The sequence below is a fragment of the Callorhinus ursinus genome, unplaced genomic scaffold, assembly GCF_003265705.2.
Source record: "Callorhinus ursinus isolate GAN/ISIS: 27379988/994484 unplaced genomic scaffold, GSC_fseal_2.0 scaffold4, whole genome shotgun sequence".
In the NCBI taxonomy this organism is placed as follows: Eukaryota; Metazoa; Chordata; class Mammalia; order Carnivora; family Otariidae; genus Callorhinus; species Callorhinus ursinus.
The window spans coordinates 141,784,463-141,792,792 of record NW_027397066.1 but is presented as its reverse complement, the minus strand read 5'-3'; the positions used below and the strand labels follow the sequence as shown (position 1 = coordinate 141,792,792).

At 34.3% G+C, this 8,330-nt stretch overlaps 1 pseudogene; it reads left to right on the top strand.

Moving 5' to 3' along the window:
* Positions 1–7,212, top strand: part of LOC112825801 (small ribosomal subunit protein eS12 pseudogene) — an 18,550-nt pseudogene extending 11,338 nt beyond the window's left edge.
* The last annotated feature ends 1,118 nt before the right edge of the window (positions 7,213–8,330 follow it).

Genomic DNA, 8,330 nt, shown 5'->3' with positions numbered 1-8,330 from the left:
AGAGAGAGAGAGAGAGAGAGAGAGAGCACAAGCAGGGGGAGAGGGAGAGGGAGAAGAAGACTCCCCACTCAGCAGGAAGCCCTATGTGGGGCCTGATTCCAGGACCCTGGGATCATGATCTGAGCCAAAGGCAGACGCTTAACAACTGATCCACCCAGGCGTCCCAGACAAATTACATTTAGATTTAAAAAAAGAGACTAATAAGAGATGAAGAAGGGCACTATATAAAAATAAGGGAGTCTATTCACTAAGAAGATTTAACAATTGCAAATTGCCCCCAACTTGGGAGTAGCCAAATATATAAATCAATTAACAACAAATTTAAAGAAACTCATTGATAATAATGCAATAATAGTAGGGGACTTTAATACCTCACTTATAGCAACAGACAGATCATCTAAGAAGATCAAAAAGGAAACAATAGCTTTGAATGACACATTGGACCAGATGGACTTAACAGACTTATTCAGAGCATTTCATCCTAAAATAGCAGAATACACATTCTTTTCGAGTGCACATGGGACATTCTCCCGAAGAGATCACATACTAGATCATAAATCAGGCCTCAATCAGAATAAAAAGATTGAGATCACAGGATGCATATTTTCAGACTACAATGCTATTAAACTTGAAGTCAATCATAAGAAAAAATTTGGAAGGACCACAAATATATGGAGGTTAAAGAACATCCCACTAAAGAATGAATGGAAATTAAAAAAGAAATTAAAAAAAAAATACATGGAAGCAAATGAAAATGAAATCACAATATTCTAAAACCTTTGAGATGCAGCAAAGGCAGTCCTAAGAGGGGAGTATATAGCAATACAGGCCTTCCTCAAGAAACAAGAATACACAACCTAAAGGAGCTGGAAAAAGAACAGCAAATACAGCCTAAAATCAGCAGGAGAAGGGAAATGATTAAGATTAGAGCAGAAATAAATGATATAGAAATTAAAAAAATAGAATAGATCAACAAAACTAGGAACTGGTTCTTTGAAAGAATTAACAAAATGATAAACCCCTAGCCAGACTTATGGAAAAGAAAAGATAAAGGACCAAAATAAATAAACTCATGAATGAAAGAGGAGCGATCATATCCAACACTAAAGAAATACAAACAATTATATGAGAATATTATGAGCAATTATATGCCAACAAATTAGGTAATCTGGAAGAAATGGATGTATTCCTAGAAACATTCAAACTATCAAAACAGAAACAGAAAGAAATAGAAAATCTTAACAGACCCATAACCAGCAAAGAAATTGAATCAATAATCAAAAATCTCCCAACAAATAAGAGTCCAGAGTCAAATGGCTTTCCAGGGGAATTCTACCAAACATTTAAAGAATTAATACCTAATCTTATGAAGCTGTTTCAAAAAATAGAAATGGAAGGAAAACTTCCGAACTCTTTCTATGAGGCCAGCATTACTTTGAGTGTATAATGCTAAGCAAAACAAGTCAGAGAAAGACAAATATATTATTTCATTCATATGTGGAATTTAAGAAACAAAACAGGTGAGCATAGGGGGAGGGAAGGAAACATAAAATAAGATAAAAACAGAGAGTGAGGTAAACCATAGGAAACTCTTAACTATAGAGAGCAAACTGAGGATTGCTGGAGAGGAGGTGTGTGGGAGGATGGGCTAAGTGGGTGATGGGTATTAGGAAGACGCTTGTTGGGAGCAGCAGTAAGTGTTATATGTAAGTGATGAACCACTAAATTCTACTCCTAAAACCAATACTATACTATATGTTAACTCACTTCATTTTAAATAAAAAATTAACATAAACATCTCAAGATTGAATTAGAAATAAAAAATTTTCAGACCACTATTAGCAATGAAATTAAGTTAGTAATAAACTCCCAAACAAAAGTCCAGGACCACGTGGCTTAACAGATGAATTCTACTAAACATTTAAAAAATAGTTCATACCGGGTGCCTGGGTGGCTCAGTCGTTAAGCATCTGCCTTCAGCTCAGGTCATGATACCAGGGTCTTGGGACTGAGCCTCACATCGGGCTTCCTGCTCAGTGGGAAGCCTGCTTCTTCCTCTCCCACTCCTTCTGCTTGTGTTCCCTCTCTTGCTATGTCTCTGTCAAATAAATAAATGAAATCTTTAAAAAAAAATAGTTCATACCTTGTCTTCTCAAACTATTGCAAAAAATAGAAGTGAAAGGAGAGCTTCCAAATTCATCCCATGAGTCCAGCATTACCCTGATACAAAAAAAAAGAAAAGAAAAGAAAGAAAGAAAGAAAGAAAGAAAGAAAGAAAGAAAGAAAGAAAGAAAGAAAGAACCAACCAAACAAAAAAGAAACAAAGAAAGAAAAAGAAAAGAAAGAAAGAAAAGGAAAAGACACTACAAAAAGCAAAAGCAAACAAACAAATACTACAGGTCAATATCTATGATGAACATAGGTGCAAAAATTCTCAAAATATTAGCAAACTGAATCAAATAATACATTAAAAGATATTTACTATGATCAAATGGAATTTATTCCAGGAATGCAAGGATGGTTCAATATTCACAAATCAATCAACATGATACAACTATCAACTAGAGAAGATAAAAATTGTATGATATTTTCAGCAGATGCAGAAAAAGTATTTGGCAAAAGACCATATCCATTCATGAGAAAAACTTCCAACAAAGTAAGCTGAGGAGAACTACCTTAATATAATAAAGATCATATCTGAAAAACCCACAACCAATATCATATTCAATGGTGAAAAACTGAGAGCTATTCCTCTAAGATCAGGAAAAGGCAAGAATATCCACTCTTGCCACCTTTATTCAATACAGTACTGGAATACTCGCCTTTGCCATCAGACAAGAAAAAGAAATAAAAGGCATCCAAATTGGTAAGAAAGCAGTAAAGTTTCACTATTTGTATATGGCATGATACTATATATAGAAAACCCCAAAGACTCCATACAAAAAAAAAAAAACTACTAGAACCGAGAAATGAATTCAGTAAAGTAACAGTATAAAATATCAATATACAAAAATCAGTTTCATTTCTCTACACTATAATGAAGTAGCAGAAAGAGAAATGTGCACCAAAATAATAATATATGTAGGAATAACCTTAAACAAGGAGGTGAAAGATGTGTAAACAAAAGTATAAAACACTGATGAAATAAATTGAAGATAACACAAACAAATGGAAAGATAGTCCATGCTATGGAATGGGAAAACAAATATTGTTAAAATGTTCATAAAACACAAAGGAATGTTCAGATTTAATGCAGTCCCTATCAAAATACAACAGCATTTTTCACAGAAGTAGAACAGATAAAACTAAAATTTGTATGTAACTACCAAGATCCCAAATAACAAAAGCAATCTTGAATAGCAACAAAACTGGAGGTATCACAATCCCAGATTTCAAGATATACTACAAAGCTGTAGTAATCAAAATAGTCTGGTGCTGGCACAAAAATAGACATACAAATGGATAGAACTGAGTAGAGAGCCTAGAAATAAACCTACATGGTCAATTAATCTATGACAAAAGAGACAAGAATATACAATAGAAAAAGGCAGACTCCAACAAATGGTGTTGGCAAAACTGGATAGCTACAGGCAAAAGAATGAAACTGGGCCACTTTCTTACATCATATACAAAAATAAACTCAAAATGTAGTAAGATCTAAATGTGAGGCTAGAAGCCATAAAATTCCTAAAATAAAACAGTAATTTTTTGACACCAGCTGTAGAAAAAGTTTTTTAGATATGTCGCCTCAAGAAAGAAAAACAAAAGCAAAATTAAACTATTGGGACTATACCAAAATAAAATGATTTTGCACAGTGAAGGAAATCATCAACCAAACAAAAAGATAAGCCATCAAATGGAAGTAGATATTTGGAAATGGCATATCCGATAAGGGGTTAATATCCAAAATGTATAAAGAACTTATACAACTTGAAACCAAAAAAGCAGATAATCTAATTAAAAATGGGCAGAAAACCTGAATAATTTTTCCAAAGACATATGGATGGCCAACAGACACATTAAAAGATGCTCATCATCACTAGTCATCATGGAAATTCAAATCAAAACCACAACCTCACACTTGTCAGATTGGATAAAATCAAAACACAAGGGAAAAAAGTGTTGGCAAGGATGTAGAGAAAAAGAAAGCCCCATACGCCATTCGTGGGATTGCAAGTTGGTACAGCCACTGTGGAAAATAGTATGGAGGTCCCTTAAAAAATTAAAAATAGGAACACCATATTGTCCAATAATTCCAGTGCTGGGTATTTACCCAAAGAATATAAAAATACTAATTCAAAAAGATATATGCACCCCCGTATTTATTTCCCTATTATTAACAATACCAAAATATGGAAGAAACCCAAGTGTCAATCCATAGATGAATGAATAAAGAATGAATGTATAAATATATACATACATACACACGTACACACACAGTGGAATATTTTTCATCCATTAAAAAAAAAGACTGAAATCTTGCCATTTGCAGCATAATGGATAGATTTAGCATGTATAATGCCAACTGAAGTAAGTTAGAGAAAGACAAATACCATATAATGCCACTCATATATGGAATTTAAGAAACAAAAGAAAGAAAAAAAGAAAAAAACAGACACTTAAATATAGAGAATCAACAAGTTGTTGTCAAAAGGGAAGTTGGTGGGAGGATGAATGAAATAGGTGAAGGGGATTAAAAGTACAACTATTGTGATGAGCACTAAATAATATATAGAATTGTTGAATCATTATATTTATACACCTGAAGCTCATATAATACTGTGTGTTAACTATATTTGAATTAAAAAGTTAAAAATTTAAAAATTAAATAACCTGATTTAAAAATGGGCAGTATACTTGAATATACATTGTTTTCTTTTCTTTCAGTATTTTATTTATTTATTTGACAGAGAGCACAAGCAGGGGAAGTGGCAGGGAGAGGGAGAAGCAGGCTTCCCGCTGAGTAGGGAGCCCCATGTGGGGTTCGATCCCAGGACCCTGAGATCATGACCTAAGTGGAAGGTAGTGGCTTAACTGACTGAGCCACCCAGGTGCCCCAAATATACATTGTTTCCAAGAAGACTTAGAGATATTCAACAGGTCCTTGAAAAGATGCTTAATGATCACTAATCATCAGAGAAATGAAAATCAAAACCACAAAAATAGCACCTCACACCTGTCAGATTGGCTATTATTACAAATACAGAAGTAACAAGTGTTGGTGGAGTGTGGAGAAAAGGGAATCCTTCTACACTGTTGACAGAAATGTAAATTGGTACAGCCACTATGGAAAACAGTATGAAGATGCCTCAAAAAATTAATAATGGAACTATTATGTGGTCTAGGATTACCACTTCTGGGTATTTATTCAAATGAAATGAAAACACCAATCCAAAGAGATATGTACACCTTCTGCTCATAGCAGCATTACTTATAATAGCCAAGACATGGAAAACACCTTAGTGTCTATCAGTAGCTGAATAACTAAAGAAAATATGTTATGTATATACAATAGAGTATTACACAGCCATAAAAAAGAATGAAATCTTACTTTGCAACAATATAGGTGGACCTAGAGGGTATTATGCTAAATTAAATAAGAAAAAAAAATATACTTTATGATTTCATGAATATGCACAATCTAAAAAGCAAATGAAAAAACAGAAACAGTATGTTTGTTTGCATGAGTCACTGCCCATTCTGGGAAGGACTCCTCCTATTGACACCTTTGGCTCAAGGACTCAAAATTAACCAAATAGAATCTTCCCTGGAAATGTGCTATAATTTAAGATACTTCCTACTCTTCCCTTCCTTTTGTCCTACCTTCCAAGTTGTAAAATATACATCATTTTCTGAAGTCCTCACCTGCTTTCTTCCCCTAAAATATCTTGTACATACTACCAAACTTAGTGTCTGCTTCTTGGTTGACCTGAGCAAATGTAAATGGTACCAAGAGTTGTCTAAAAACATATTAAAAGGGGATTTTTTTTTCTGGCTCACTCATTGCTGGAAAGGCAAAAAAACATTATTCTGTGTCATGGAACAAAGACAATCAGTCACATAAGATGGCAGCCATTTGCAAAAGGTTTTACTTATGGTGATACGGGAAAATGGCAGATGCAGGGGAAGTATAGGTGTGATGTTCAGAAATTTGTAAAATACCAGAGGAGGGGAATTTGTAGGGTGTCTACAAAGATAGTGGAGTTGACTGGTTACTATTTAGTTGTATCAAAGTCCTCTAGAGGGATAAGAGGAAACTAAGGGCTCCTGACAAACAATTCAAGATGAAGTGCAAGAGTCAGAGCACTTCTTTGGTAAATTACAAAGGGACATTTATCTCCTTCATTAGAAGAGCAGTCACAATTGAGCAACGATTTGAAAAGGCAATAATGTCACAGAGCTACAGACATTTGAATGTACAGCAATATAGATATGTCATGCTATCTTTAGGGCCTAGGACCCTGAAATATGGGATAAAGACTTCTAAACTGATATACATGAGGGCACTGGCTCTGCAAGGCAATACATGCCCCATTAAAAGATGGTGTATGTCCTCTCTTACTGTGCATTATAATTAGGATTAAATACTATCATAATTCCAATGGACATTTACTGGGCTTGGGAAAGAGGAAAAACTATATATTGAAGGAGTTGCAAAAATAAGCTGGGAGAGAAATACCCCTGGGATTGGTTGGTCAAGACAACTGAATACCAGACTGGGTGAGGAATAATTCATTGATCTGGGGGCACTTTCTAAGGACATGGAATTTAACAAAGATTGAAAACCTGTCACAGTTAGCAACAGAATAAAGATTGTCTAATGCTGAAGAAGACATTGATCCTGGAGGTGTAATGGACATTTATGCTACTTTATCAGAGGAGGTAAAGATTGCTCTTGTCCATGATAGCCTAGCACATGGAATTTACAAAGCTACCCAAGCCTTAGACGAGTGTCAAGCCCATTTTTGTGTGCTTGCATCCATCTGTAATGAGCCTATGTATGCCAAATTGGTGGAGGCCCTTTGTGCTGAACACCGAAACAACTTCATCAAGGTTGATAACAAGAAACTAGAGGAATAGATAGACTTCTGTAAAACTGACAGAGGGAAAATGCTGAAAGTGGTTGGTTGCAATTGTGTGGTAGTCAAGGACTACGGCAAAGAGTCTAAAGCCATGGACACCATTGAGAAATACTTCAAGTTCAAGAAATGAACAAATAAAAAAAAAAACTTGGCTTTTATTCAGTAAGAGGAGGCAGGGGAGGGAGCAGGAGAGAAGGGGGAGGAAGAGGGAAAGCACATAGCTAGAGAGACATTTCAGTATACGGCCAATGTAAATATTTCACCGGAGACCTGACAACCTGGCTCCAAGTGGTACTGGGGTTATCTTAGTAAGAGACTATTAGAAAAGAACTATAGGATTTGGGTTTGTGTTTAGTCATTTCATTTTTTGTAGCATTTAGGAAAGTGAGACTTGCTTTATTTGAACGTTATAAGGAAGTACAGGTATTTATATGATTAGTGTTTAACAAATCTACCTAGAAAAAGACTAGGTCTAGGCCAAAGCTTTGTTTGGTAAAGAAACCACAGTCACTTATATTAGCCAGGATAGAAGTATGTTTGGCCATTTTTGTGTTTTAGACAATGTTCGTGTTTTATCTATGTTCAGGTATAATTTCAGAATGATCTTGTTTTTGTCTTGATTCATCATTGTCACAGAGCAGCCTTGTTTAATGTTGATATTCTGTGAATTATTTTTTTATATTCAACCTAGAACATAAGACCTAGCTGAGCATATTAGGCTACTTCCTAAATGTCACTGCTGCTTTTCTCTTTCTCAGTAGTACTTGTATTTGAAAGCAAATAATTATAAATAAATATGCATACAGAAATACATGTGGGTATGCATTGGCTAACTCAATTACTTTTAATTTCAGTGGAAATTTTAAGTTGAATAATGACAATATTGTAATACATTTTTTTTCTGAGTTCTGTCAAACCTCCTCCCACAGCATATTTTTGGATCTATTTTTGGATCTACTTTTTGTTATTCATAAAATATATGGTTACCAGATAACATAATTACCTATTGTTGCAGTAGAAGTTTTTATAAACAAAATAAACTACTGTATTTTTACATTTGCTTCCTTTATTTAAAATCACATAGAAAAATATTTTAAATTGTGTTTCTGAAATATGTTTCAATTTTTTACAACTTGTAGCTAAAGGCAACAAACATAAAATAACTCAGATAAAGTAATGTTAAAAACTTTAATAAATTAAAAATAATATATACTTGAAGGTCTTCTTTCAGATGACTCTGGGGGTAAG